General features: G+C 45.7%; 1 protein-coding gene across 3 annotated transcripts in view; it reads right to left on the minus strand.

Annotated features, from left to right (window-relative positions):
- Nucleotides 1-10,054, minus strand: part of LRRC8B (leucine rich repeat containing 8 VRAC subunit B) — a 90,043-nt gene extending 79,989 nt beyond the window's left edge. For 2 of the 3 annotated variants that reach the window (XM_027838173.1, XM_027838174.1), the window contains exon 1: nucleotides 3,510-3,561. The gene's annotated coding sequence lies outside the window, so the exon portion shown is untranslated. Of the gene's footprint in view, nucleotides 1-3,509; nucleotides 3,562-10,036 lie in introns of those variants that run through there. The other variant, XM_027838175.1, reaches the window with a different exon arrangement.
- Nucleotides 10,055-14,356: the final 4,302 nt, after the last annotated feature.

Genomic DNA, 14,356 nt, shown 5'->3' on the forward strand with positions numbered 1-14,356 from the left:
AGATTTTGCCTAAGGCCAAATAGCTGGGGGAAGTGGAGTCTCTCTAAAGATCTAGCTGACTTGGAGCTGGTAGAGGTGGGCACGGACATTGGCACTGGATAGTGGATACTTCAAGAACTTTGCTGCCTGCCGATCAAAGACAACCCTCTTCCTCTGACATTAGTAGACCATAGCCACAGTCTTAGTACCTAGATACGGGCAGGACAATAAATTTGAAACCAATGAGGTGGCAAAGGGTGGCACCAAGCCAAACAAAAATCGGGGGCTCATGAAGTCTGTACAAAATGGAATGTTGTATGCGAGGGAAGGCAGGTTAGCTGGACTGTGATGTAGAAGGTGAGTCTCATAGATTAAGTGTGGAAAAGTGGGGTGGCACCAGGCAGTGAAGGACTTTAAATGCCAGAAAGAAGTCTGTATGTGAATTAAGACTATCACTTTGGCAGCTATGTAGACCAACACTGTGGAGGAGAAACTGGAGATTGGGAGACACTTGAGTCAGTGAGACAAATTAGACAAGAGGACAAGAGCCTGAACTAGAGCGGTTGCAGTGGGAGTGGAGAAAAGACATGTTTGGGCCTGATATAATAGATAGAACGTTGGCTCTGCAAGCAGAAGATTTGCATTCAAAGCCTGTCTCTGATATTTACTCTGATATTTTACTAATTTTACAGTGAGATACAAAAACCCTTGGGCAAAGTCACCTAACCTGCTTGTGCCTCAATCACCTCATCAATAAAATGAGGAAGGTGAACTAGATATACCCTCTGAAGTCCCTTACAGGTCTAGCTCTAGTACCCCCGAATCCAATTGACAGCTGACTGGGTATGGGAAGTGAGGAATAGGGAGGCTGAATTTGAGGTTGGGAAACTGGGTCAAGTCAACAACCATTTATTTAGCACTATATGCCAGGCACTAGTCTAAGCTTTGAGGATGCTAAAAAAAAAAAAACAAAAACCAAAACAAACAAAAACCAAAATCCCTGTCCTCAAGAAACTCACAGTCTAATGGGGGAGATAACATACAAAAAACTCTGCAAATAAAAGAAGAATACAAGGTAAAAAATAGTGCCCTAGACACTAGGCAAAAGGACTGGGTTTGGAGGGAGGAGATACAGTGTTTAAAATGACAACAACATTTCTTCATACAACACACTTGGTAAAATTTGATACTGTCTAGAAGGGTATTCTCTACCCTGCTGGGTCTAGCAACTTCAATTTTGGCAGGGAAAAAAATCCAAATTCCGTCTATGGAACTATCCTGTGTGCTACTCAGCTGGGGAACCACATGATGTGTGAAAGCAGATGAAAACAACCTCACAGAAACCTTCAGTAAGAATGCTTTCACTTTTAATCCTATTAGTATCTTCAACACCAGAGAGAGACTGAAGAAGGGAAAACAGGTGACTGGGATCATCTGTAAGAAACCAGATATATACCAGGGAGTGTGGTTGAACTGGTCTTTGGCGTCTTGGGATATTTGCAAAAATATAAAGAAGCATAAGTAAACTGTAAACATAATTAACTCTAGACCCAAACCAAGGAAATGACACATCCTTGAAGCCCCTGATGCCAAATAATGGAGCCAAATTAATAGAAAGTATGTTGTGCCTGGTAAGGCATCAGAGAAGCTTCTTTTTAGATATTTAAGTATTTCCATTTTCTCCTAGGTGCTTCGACAAGCAAAAGTGTTGCTCATTTCAGATCAGTACCAGATAAACAGGAGACTTTAAATACCAACATAGCTTGGTGTCTTTCTATTGCTGGAACAGGAAGGTTTTTCTTATGTGTCAGTGGCCTCCTTTTGAGAATCCTGGCAACTGAAAGAGTAAGACTCAAATGAAGAATCCCCTCCCTTTTAAAGGGCAACTAGTCAACTACAATCATTGGAGAAAATGTCATAATGAATATTCATCTCAAGGTTGGACATGTTAGAACATCTTTCCAATTCTTGAAACAGGTCTGGTTTTCACCAGCTATGGAGTTTGGTGCTAATTTGTTATTAAGCGGTTATTTTCAATGATGATATAAGGTACAGAAAACAGCTATGAGAAGATTGTTGGAGCTCAACTGTTCAATAAGTCCCTCATTTATGCTCCTAAGGCTGTATGAAGCTTGCCCTTCAGCTAAAATAATTTCAAGCTTTCACAGATAGCATTGAAAGCTACCAATTACCTCCAGATCACGCCTAAGGGATCAGCTGTCACCTTACTCTCAGTCCAAGGAATGGTCCAGAGGATAGAACTGAACTTCTAGGATTCCAGCAAAGGCCCATTCAGCAACCACAACCCCAAATCAGTTTTCACTTGGGAGTGTCCAGGGTGTAAAGGGTTGCTTCTGGAACAGCTGGTGGTCTTTGTGATATTCCCTACTATAAGTGGAGAAACTGCTTTTGTGTCCTGAAGTGGCAGACCAGGGATGATGGGAGAGAGGGAGTGCTTTGCTTTGGAACCTTGGACTATTTAGGTCCTGTTCTTAGAATACACTGAGCAAGCTGTCTATTTTGGTTTCAAAGCATATGGTCTCAAAATTTCTTACAGATACCGGCTTACAGGGCACACTTCTAAAGACTTTAGAAAGAAGGAGAATGAATCCATTAAAGTTTGTTTTTAAAAGTTCTTTTTTCTTTTAGGCACAGGCAAGTCATGTACAAGTATCATCTGAACCCGAAGACAACCTATGCACTTCGGGAAGTCAGTTGATGACATAAGGCAGTGAGCCAACACCCAGCCTTTCCTTCTGACCCCTAAGCACCTGCTTTCAGCAAAATCGCAGCTGAAGGGATTTGGGGATGAGGGCGGGGAAAGGACCAGGACTTTCTAGCAATCATGGAGGCTTTAATGTGTGATAAATAAATGAATGTGTGATAGATGGCTCCTCCTTAGCACCACCCACATACCAGCAACAAACGTTAAAACAACATAAACCTCACCAAGTTGCAGGTGGACCACTAAGACCTAACACAGAAGTTGTTTACCTGCAAGAAAGGGCCTGGGCCGAGCTACGAGGAGCGGGACCACACCTGGGCAGCAGCCAAAGCCGCGCTTAGCTCACCTGAGCGGGTCATACGGTTCAACCTCGCGGATCCCAGCCCCGGGATCTCACCTTAGGAAGCTGGGGGGAGAGAGAGCTGCGGCCCCAGGACCTTCGTCTGGCGGGTTAACAACCTGCTCTTCTCTTACGGGCCCCCCCCCCGTAAGGTCCTTAGAGGTCCTTAGAGGCGGGGCACTCCCGCCCAAGAGGGGAGGGGGCGTCCCCTAAGCCAACCGCATCCCCGCACCTCAGCCCGAGTGAGACTCGCGGGAGGTGCCCGCAGGCCCCATGCGCACCCAGGTGAGACGCCCGCGGGGAGCTGAAGCAGCAGCACCTGCCCAGTCGACCCACCTGCTGCTGCCGCCGCCGCCTCCGCCGCCGCAGCCGCAGCCCCAGGTCTCAGCGGTCCGCCCTCCTTCTCCTCCCTTTCCCTCCACCTCTCCTCCGTGCCGCGAGCCCCGGCCCCCCGCTCCCCGTTACCTGAGAGTCTAGGAGGGCTCCGGCCCCCGGCCCCCGGCCGCGGCCGCCCGCTCCGGGCCGGCTGGCAGGCTAGGGATCGGGCGGGCAGGCGGCGAGCCCCGCGCCCAGCACTTTCCCCGGCTCCCCGTGGCTTAGTGGGAAGCCCCAGCGCAGCCCGGCTCGCCGCCTCCAGCCGGCTCCATTGTGACGCGACGCGTTCCAGCGGCCAATGGGCTTCGGGCGGCGCGAACCGCTGACTAAGTTCGCTGTGGGGGGTGTGGGAAGGGGAGGGGACTTGGAGGGGGGAGGAGGAGGAGGAGGAGGAGGAGGAAGAAGGAGCAGCAGCAGCGGCGGCGGCGGCGGCGGCGCAGGCTGGGGGCCAGCTCCCTGTTGGCTGCTGCTGCCGCCGCCGCTGAGGTTCGTGCTGCAGCCCGGGCGGCCGAGGGCAGCTGTCCGGCTCGGCGGCGGCGGCGGCGGCGGCGGGGGCTGGTGACTCACTCGCTGCGGGAGACAAAGCGCAGCTGCTTTCCTCCTGGGGCGCTCCACGTGCCTCCTGAGCCGCAGATGGGCAGGTGGTGGCGGAGGGCTACGCATCACCCGAGGAGCAGCCCCGGGGGGGGGGGGTCACTGAGCTGCTGGACCCTCCTTGTGCCGGGCGAGGCAGCGTTCTCTCTCTGCCGACCTCCATGTCTGCTTGGGCATCTCTTGGCCTCCACCCTACCCCCCCCACCCCCCCACCTTCCCAAGGGGCCACAAGGGAGTTACTAAAAAACACTCCTGTTCTTCATTTAACCTTCACTAGACACAAAGAGAAAGTTGTGGGTGTCTCCACTTGCCACCGGGGCTCCTTTGAGAACCTTGGCCCAAGTCAAAGGCTGTTACCTAGGCAACCCATGCCCAGGGCAATTTAAGGGTTCACTATAAAAATCAAATAGTCTGAGTTGGCAAGGTCTTCCGAGGCTATCTGAGTGAGAACCCCACTCCAACATACCCGACACTATTGCTAGGGGAACCTACTGGAGGGACAGCCCCTTCCACTTTGGGACAGCTGGAATTGTTCGGAAGTTTTCTTTCTATCAGAAATCTGCCTCCTTGTACCTTCTCATTACATCCAGCTGTCTAAGTTAAAATTCTGAGTTTCCAAGCAAGTAATGGGAACTTTTTCCATTCCCAGGACACTTCCTCCTTCCCCACAATCAGTCCTTTCTATGCATGGTGGGGGGGGCTAAGCATAACACACTGGTACTTGGGTTCTTACTCATGCCTAAAGGGAAGCCATGTGATATACAGTAGAAAGAACACTTGCTCGTGTCAGAGGACCTCAGCTGATATCCATCCTTTGGTGCTTATTACTTTTGTGATTTAGGCTAGTGACTTAACCTTCTTGGGCCTCAGTTTCTTCACCTGTAAAATGAAGGTCTCTGAGGTCTCTTCTAGCTACATACAACTATGACCTTATGATCCAGTCCTCTGATCCTGTCTCATATTTTCATCTGAGTAACAGCAGAGAAGTTGCAGCCCCATTGGCTGCAATCCTTTATAGCGGTCCTTGAGTTGAAATTGTATATAGGGGAAAATAGAACAATTAGAGACCATCTTCACTAAGTGCACTTAACATTTCCACCACCCACTTTCTTAGGATTCTTTTAAGTCAGGGATTTGCTTCTGATTTCAGCTCTGAAAGTTCTTCCCAAGGGTACAATCTACAACACAATAATTCAATTAGGCAAGATTTATATCTCCAGGTTGCTATGGAGATTGAATCTCCATTTCTTTTTAATGTGTATTCAGTGACTCTCCCAAGGAAGAAGATGCAGGTTTTAAGGACTCAGCATTTGTGGGTGGATGGGGCTGGATTAATTCAGGTAAACGTGAGAGAGGAGATTCCAAATTGTGTCTCGAAGAGACAAGGTTTAGAATAAAGACCTCAATCCCAACAACGCTAGAAATGAAGCAAAAGAAAGCAAAACTTTCTCTGGGGGACTGCTACATCATTCTGGATTATATTCTTCAGTGCCTTAGAAGGGAGAAAGGGAGAGTACTGTGAGCATTCTCCCCCATCTCAGGCTACAAAAACCCTCTTCCCAGGTTCCACCTTCCCAGCTGAAACTTGATCACTCTCCACAAATTTCCCTAGACTCTTTTGTCTGTCTCTCCCTTGCTAACACCTTCTGCCTTGTGTCATGCAAGTGCCCGGCACATAGTAGGTGCTTGAAAAATATTTGTGGCTTAAGTGATACATGCCTATTTAACAGAGTGATTGTGAGAAGCAAATGAGAGAATATTGGTAAAGTGCTTGGTAACCCTTAAATCACTATACAAATGCTAGCTAAATACAAAGAGGGAGGTAGTGTGGTGAAGTGAAAAGAGGTCTGGCTCTGGAGTCAGAGGACCCTGCATCCTGATTCTTGGGAGTCCTTGAGTGAGTCACTTTTGGGGGTTCAGCTAGATAACTGATGACAATTCATACAGCTCTAAATCTATGATCCGATGGCTAACTCACTGGCTCAGTGATCTCATAAGCTCCCCTGGATTCCATGATCATCTTTATACACATGACTCCCACACAAATTTTTATATCCAAGCTGTCATCTCTTTTTAGAGTTCTAGTTCTAACTGCCTGCTGGACATCTGCACTTGTACATGTCCCACAGACATGTACAAAACACAGCTCATCATCTGCCCCTCCTCCCTACAACCCACCATCCTCCAAGCATCTGCTTCTGTCAGGAGCCATCTCTCCAGCCACCTCAGAATCATCCTGGACCCTTTATGCTTGCTCAGTGCCAAGTCCCCTCCATTCTAGCTCCACGCCATTTCAAGCAATACTCTTTCTTTTCTCCACTACCTTAGGATGCAATGGATGACCACCAGCCATCTTGACTTTTGTCTTGCCAATGGATTTAGGTGACTCTGGAAAGAGTGAGGCTGATGACTGTGAAGGTTGACCTCACTCAAATCCAATTCAGGAGCAGGTCATCACCCTCATGATGTCATTGGTCCTCTTAGAGAACAAAAGACCACCGCTGCCACCTCCACCACCAACAACAACAGCAACAATCCCTACTTCCTTAGGACTACTGATTGGTTTCCCTGGCTCTGGCTAGCTGTCTCCCTTCTCTCTCCAAACCATCCTCCTCACAGCTTTGAAATTGATATTTCTAAAGTACAGGTCTGCTTAAGAAGCTTCAAAAGCTCTGACTTGAAGGACAGTACACAAATTTCTCTGTTGAGCATTCAAAGCCTTTCAAAGTGACTTTGGCTCCAACCCCTCGTAAACTCTACAGTCTAGACAGACTGGCCAAATGGCTATTTCCTATACCTGGAGTCCTGTCATAGCTGTCTGTCCTGCCCCAAATGATCTGTTTCCTCACCTCTGACCCCGGCTCTTCTCTAGGTTCTTTCAAAGCCCAGCTCGATTGCTGCCTTCTACTGGAAGCCTGTTCTGATGCCAGGGTTCTTCGTTTCCCCAGAATTACTTTATATTTGCTCATATATATTTTGTATATATTCTTCTGTGTACACGTTTCCCCTTGACAGAATGTAAACTCCTTGAGGTCAGAAATGATTTCATTTTTGTCTCGGTATTTTTAGTGCCTAGCACAGTCAGTGCCTGCAGGACACCTAGTAGGTACTTAAGAAATGCCAGTTGAATTTAATTTAACTGAATGGGCTCACGGCTAGTGAGTGGTAGAGAGTACCTGACTCTTTTAGACTAGTGTTCTTGTTCTAACCACTGAGCTGTGGAGCCAGAGCCACCATGATGTAAGATTAGCTTCTCTGATTGCCTTCAAGAATCAGGTCAAATTCACCCTTCTTCAATATGTCTTTCCCTGGTCTCATGCCTCCCTCTCTTTCTCCCCCAAACTGCCTTCCCTATGAATTTACCTTTCGCTGTCAAATCATACATTTGGATCTGGAAGGGACCGTAAAGGTAACCATTGCTCCGGGCTTCTAGAAAGCTCAGGCATAGGTAGTTCTACCAGATTCAGATTAGGACCTGGGCCCAGCCACAGGCCTCTTGCCATCTGGTGGCTAGGCCTTGCCACCAGGTCACCTGGACACCAGATTTAGTCAAAGGCGCCAAAGACTTGCTGCTGCTGCTTCTTCGCCGGTTGGAGAAAATCGTCAACAGAGCTGGTCCCTGGAGCTGAACTGACCTCCCTGATGACTGTAGGGTGATGAAATCAATCATGGACAGCTAGGTGGAACAGTGGATAGAGTGTTGGTCTGGAGTCAGGAATACCTGAGTTCAAGTCTTGTCTTGGATGTTTTCTAGCTGTGTGGCCCTGGGCAAATCACTTATTCCTGTTTGCCTCAGTTTCCTCCTCTGTAAAGTGAACTGGAGAAAGAAATGGCAAACCACTTTGCCAAGAAAATCCTAAAAGGGATCATGAAGAGTCAAACATTACTGAAAATGACTAAACAACAACAAAAAAAATCAATCACACTTTGGCTCTTGATAACCAATGAGGAGGAGCCAGACACTGGTCCCTTGTAACCTAGCCTCTTGATCCTGTCTCTTTCCCTTAGGCCACCTGGCCACAAGGTCTGGACTAGTACTAAAGACTCAACCCTCCTTCCTCCACTCTTCCCCCATCCTCTCTTTCCACTTTTTACTCAGGAAGTGATAATTAAATCAACTCTTCATTGCTGAGTGTCAATTTACTATCCGAAGGCTAACAAGTTCTCCTTTACCCAGAGTCCCTGATTTGAAGTTCTAGACTGCTAAAGTTTTAACTCCTTTTTCCTGCTGCTGCACCCCACCCCCCATCATTCCAACCATAACCACTTCTGGTTCCCTATCCCTCATTCTCTCTTTCCATTATAACCTATGGAACCATCACTGTATTGTTCACAAAATGCCTTTGTATTCCTACTATCCCTCTCCTGCTTCTTCCTTCTTCTTGCAATCTAGGGAAGCACCCAAAAGACGTTGCATTTCTGGTCACTCTCTCTAGTATTTTGGCACTTTGTTTCATCTCTTCTCCCTCTCACTGCCATCACACCCATTTGGCCCAGCAGGGAGGAGGGATGCTTGCTGTTCCCTCCTATCCACTTCCAGACTTTCTCCCTAATAGTATCAATGAGCAACATCTCTTCTTTTGTGGTTTCCTCAATCTGGATATGTCACCAGACCCCAAGCGTATTGGCAATTATCTGCTTACCCTCCTCTTCTCCCTCCTTTCTCAAGGAATTCAACACATTGTGTAGTTTGTATGCTGAGCATGTAAGATATTGCACATCCTCATGAGTTTTCTAAATATATAAATATATGGCCAAAGGGAGATACTGAAAGATATGAACTGAGGTCTTAAACCTCTCTGAGGAGAGAAGGAAAGCCAGCATCATAGCTGCTGTGGGATTAGAGGGGGAGGAACTGGAAAACCCCAAAGTACTGTCAGATCAGCAAACTTCCCTCCAGTCTCTGGTAAGAGGTACCAGACTAGAATCTGTTCCCCAAAATATTCCTCCTGTACAATAGGTCCAAAACAAAAGTTGCTAGCTTTCCTGGCCACTGTCCCTTAAAGGAAGAAGAGTGACCTTTAGCTTAATTTGTCAGTTTGTCTCCTTTCCACCAAGTACTATGTTGCACAAAAGCCAATCACAAATAGTGAAAAGCAAGTAAACTAATTTATCCAAGCAAATAAAAAACAGAAGTCAGAGAAATCATACAGATTGGTATATCCCAGAAAATGCACAATGAATGAGCTTTCTGCTTTTCAGTGTAAGGTAGCTCAAACCAAGAGACAGAGGCCTGAGGGAAATCACACCTGACAGGAAATTCCTTGAAGTCTCTAGGGGGGAAACTGAAAATTAGGGATGTGGACATGTTGCAGAGCCAGCTTCCCCAACACATCTGTTACTTCCAAAGTATTTTCTCTTTCTCACATGTCAAGAACCATAGATGTTTCTCTTGAAGATAAACGTGAATATCTTGCCTCTCCAAAGCTTTTACACTGACTCTGCCCCTTATGTGTCAGCTGGTGCTCAGCATTCTCTCCACTAAATGTGACCAAAACTGATTAAACAACAAATCAATCACACTTTGTCTGTTGATAACCAGGGAGTACCCAGACCCGGGCTCCTTATAACCTAGTCTCCTGATTCTATCTATTGCCAGTAGGCCACCTGGCACAAATGTCACACATGCAGCACACAAACTATGCTTGTCTTGAAACCCAGGTTACATTTATTCACAGCCTTCTCTGCCTCAATCCCTGCCCTTGTCCTTGGGGACTCCAATTTATATGGTGTTGTCCCCTCAAACTCTCTGGTTTCCCACCTTATCATCCTCCTAAATTCTCCTGATTTGCAAGTTCACTCCATTTTAACCAAATAAGCTATGGTCATACCCTTTGCCTCATTAACACCCACAAGAGCTCTATCTCTACCACCCTGATATTGCTCATTCTGACTATAACCTCCTATCCTTCCATCTCTCCCGGTGCCTTACCCTTGGGAAATCCATCTTCTATGCTTACTACAACCCTAGGTTAGCTATCTCTGCTGACTGTTCCCTCTAGGGATTGATCATTTCCGCTCACCCCTCCATTCCTTCAATGGCTTGCCAGAGTCCCACTAGCTTCAGCTTCATCTCTGCCTTGATAAGAGTCTGTATGCTTAGTCATCCTTAGCAATACTGAAATTATCAACTGCCACCCAGTTACTTCCCAACTGTTTAGAATGGGGGGAGGGGACTATAATGACTTACTCTTCCCTCAGTGAGCTCCAATCAGAATAACAGGTCTCAGAAAAGTAAGCCCCAGTAAGAGACATGAGAGAAGATTGAAGAGGCAACTTTCTGTCACTAAAACGGCAAAACCCCCTTTAATCAAAATAATAGTAGCAACAGCAGCAGCAGCAACAGTAGTTGGCATTTATATGATGCTTTAAGATTTGCAAAAAGATTTACAAGTATTATCACATTTGATCCTCATAATAACTCTGGGAGGGAAGTGCTATCATTATCCTGATTTTCCAAATGAGGAAACTGAAACAAATAGAGGGTAAGTGACTTGTCCAGGGTCATACAGCTAGTAAATGTCTGAGGCTGAATTTGAACTCAGGTCATCCTGACTCCAGGTCCAGTGCTCTATCTGTCCCCAGTAGAAACCTTGATGCTTCTATCAACTGTCCTTGGAAAACAAGCACCTCCATCGACTCATGGGATTGCAGATTTAGAGCTGGAAGGGACCTTAGTGAGCAACTCACCCATTTACAGGTAAGGAAAGTAGGGTCCAGTGATTTGTCCAGGTAGTAAATAGCAAAGGTGGGATTTGAACCCAGACCCTCTGACTCTAAACCCAATGGTCTTGCCTCTACCACTGTATAGAATATATAATAGGTATGGAGTGGACTAGCACCTCTGGTGAGAGCCCTTTTCAGGGCTGCTTGTCCACCTTTGGTGTCCATCTATCTATCACCCAACTCTCACCTGTGGCCCCAAGAAGCTATAGCATTCATAGTGGTCATACCCTGGTAAAACCATCTCAGCAGACAGGCCAAACCAGGTTTGAGGGTAACTGAAAGACCTTAAGCCTGTCAGTGAGTTAGGGGAATATTTATCCCAAACATGTGAAGACTTCCCCCGGAGGAATGGGTAGCTGAGAACGTTCTGTTCCAGTGATCGTGAAGGTGGTTGAAGCAGGCTTGCTGGATCTCTTAGAGCTTGATGAGATGTTGAAGATGCCGAGGTCATCCGATGCATCCCGGAGGGGGGTGGTGTGGAGGGCAGGGGGCAGAGACCATTGTCTTGACTTTTGACTTGCCGCTGAACTTGGATGACTCAGAAAGAGAGAGTGAGGCTGATGACTTTGTACAACTCTGCCTCACTTGAACCCAATTCACATACAGGTCAAGACATCGCCCAGCATCCACTATTTTACCCCAATATCATGATGTCATTGATTCTCTTTGAAAACAAAAGATGAACAACCACCTTTAGAGATCAGGGCTGAGCAGGCCTAGATCCTATGTAGAAGGAAAGAAATTGACCACAGCCAAAGTACAGGTAGAGCTTAAAAGACATGGGTCATCTTAAGATTCTGGTTCCCTCCTCCTCTTCTTTCTGGGCAACAAAAGTTCATTCCTTAGCACTTCCCCTTTTCTCTGTTGCCCATAAGGGAGACAAGACTAGAGATAGGTTGGGTGTTGACTGGTCATCTACTTTCATCTTCTTTTCAGGAATACTTGTCCGTCTGCCTATCAGCTTCAAGTTACTGCTCAACATCGTGGTTTCGTCTTATAGATGCTATATTGATGGACTTGGGTGTTTGTACGAAGCTGGAAATTTCCCTGAAAAAATATCACATCCTTGCTGATCTTACCCTCTTCATCTCCTACTTCTCAGGAGAAAATGACTTTAGTTTACCAGGGTTCAGCTTGATAAATATCCTATTGTCTTTGGATGAAAAGATCCCAGGGTAAGAAAATGATGGCATTTCGATCAACCAATCAGTCTGTCGACAAGTATGTATTCAGTGCTAATTGTGGCCCAGGTACTGCTAACGGCTGGAGACACAAAGAAAAGCAAAAATAGTCCCTGCCCTAAAGGAGCCTACATTCCTATTGGGAAGACAAGTTTTTTAAATAACTGTGCTCATATAAGATACAGACAGGGTAGATGGAAAGTCAACTCAGAGGCAAGGCACTAGCAACCAACTTATTAACAATTATTTATTAAGTATCTACTATGTACTGGGCACACTGGGGTTACAAATAAAAAGAAAGAAAAACCTGCTTGCTCCCCAAAGAGATTTACATCCTATTGGGAGAGACACTGTATGTATGTGTAAGTATAGACAAAATAAAATAAAATGTAGTTGGGGGGGAAGGGGAATCACAGGTAGGTAGACAAGGATTTAAGAAGTGTCATTTAACCTGAACTTTGAAGGAAATTAGGGATTTGAAGAGATGGTGGTGAAAAGGAAGGGTACCCAGGCAGCTGAGTGGCTCAGTGGCTAGAGCACCAGGCCTGGAATTGGGAAGACCTGAGTTTAAATCCATCCTTAGACACTTACTTGCTCTGGGCAAGTCACTTAACCTCTATATGCTTCAGTTATTTTATGGGTAAAATGGGGATAATAAAAGCATCTCCCTCCCAGGGGTTGTTGTGAACATCAAATGAGCTAAGAATTACAAAGCTCTTAGCACAGTGCCAGGCACATAGTCAATGTCACAGAAATATTAACTAGTATTACTAACTACCTCCAAGGGCAGTTGGCAAGATAAAACGAGGTAATATTTGGAAAGCACTTTGCAAACCTTGAGGTATTATATAAATGTCAGTTGTTAGTATAATTATTTGGGATGTTAAGTGATTTGCCTTGAATGGTACAGCTAGTAAGTGTCAGCTGCTGCTCCAGCTTGAAAACACTATCTCAGAAGTCACACCTGATCCACCGGCTTCCCTGTCTAGTACCCTTTCCTGATGTTTCTACCTTTCTTACTGTGGACTTGTCTACCCTATTCACTGTAACTTCCTTTATAAAAAAAGACTTAAACCTCATTTATTTCTTTGGGTACTTTATATACAATAGGATTGAACATTTTTAGAAAATTATTTTATTAATATTAAGACTGGGTCTCCCTATCTCACCCAGAATAGAGGCAAGAGGGGCTATTCAAGGGTTCCATGCCACTTTGATCAGCATGGGACCTTTGACCTGCTCTGTTTCCAACATGGGCCAGTTAGGAGGCCTACAGCTCCTTCTTAGGCAACCTGGTGGCCCCCAAGCTCTCAGAATACAACATTTGATGCCAGAATTAGTCTAGATGATTATTGGTTACAACAGCAGAAATTGAGCTTAAGAAGAGATCAACCAGCCTCAGTCTCTCTAGTAACAAAGATTACACATGCCCAGTCTAAAAAGAATTATGACGATCTTCTCAGACACCAACAAACATGACCATTTCCAAATACAAAGGAGAGCAGAATGAGAGAATTCCCATCTGAAATCATTAATACCAAGCAAGTACTGCTTGGATTTTTAAGTATATGATAAATTTAACATGGCAATTCCAATGCTGTCCTCCCTGTCTGTGCCCCTTCGTAGGCTTCCTCTTACTCTTTTCTGTTTTTAATGGGAATTTAATAAATGTTTGCCATTGTCTGACACCGAGCCAGGTCAATGTCAGATTTTCCCCCTCCATCCTATCTCCAATCTTGTCTCCCTTATGGACATCAGAGAAAAGGGGAAGTGCTAAGCAATGAACTTTTGTTGCCCAGAAAGAAGGCCATTTGTCACAGTGGTGTGGATAGAAAAGATCATAGGCCTTTGAGTCAGAAGACCTGGATTTAGGTTCTAACTCTCACTTACTAGATGTAAGATCTTGGGCAATTTATTTAATCTTGCCTTGCCCCAATCGATTCACAAAACGGAGAAAATAATACCTGTATTATTGGTATTGTGACCTCAAAATTCCAATCCAGTGTGCAATAAAAGGACATTGAGGCACTCCACGCATTTTAGGAAGCCCAGGGGCCCCTCATCAATTGGGTCCAAGATCTTCCTCACAATCAGGGACCCCTCCCCTTGGGTGCTAGCTGCTTTTACATACTCGGAAGAGTACGGAAAATAGAAAGAAGCAGTACAATTTGGTTAACACTGGAAGCAGTGTTGTGATTGGTTGAGGGGCATGTCCATCAATCATAAACATTTTGTCAGTTGACTTTTGAGTCATAAACTGCAGGTTTCCACCTTCACCTCAGTAGTGGTTTTCTTAGGAAATCGAACATCTGGTGTTTTGGTCGGTGGTATCCTAGGAAATAAGGAAGTGGTGGGCGAAAGGAAAGGTCATGATGGAGCAGTGGCAGTGATTCTTAAGAGTGAGGGGTGATGCTGTTGCTATAACAAGCTTCATGG

The sequence above is a fragment of the Vombatus ursinus genome, unplaced genomic scaffold (genome assembly GCF_900497805.2).
Source record: "Vombatus ursinus unplaced genomic scaffold, bare-nosed wombat genome assembly UNPS02014825.1, whole genome shotgun sequence".
Taxonomy (NCBI): domain Eukaryota; kingdom Metazoa; phylum Chordata; class Mammalia; order Diprotodontia; family Vombatidae; genus Vombatus; species Vombatus ursinus.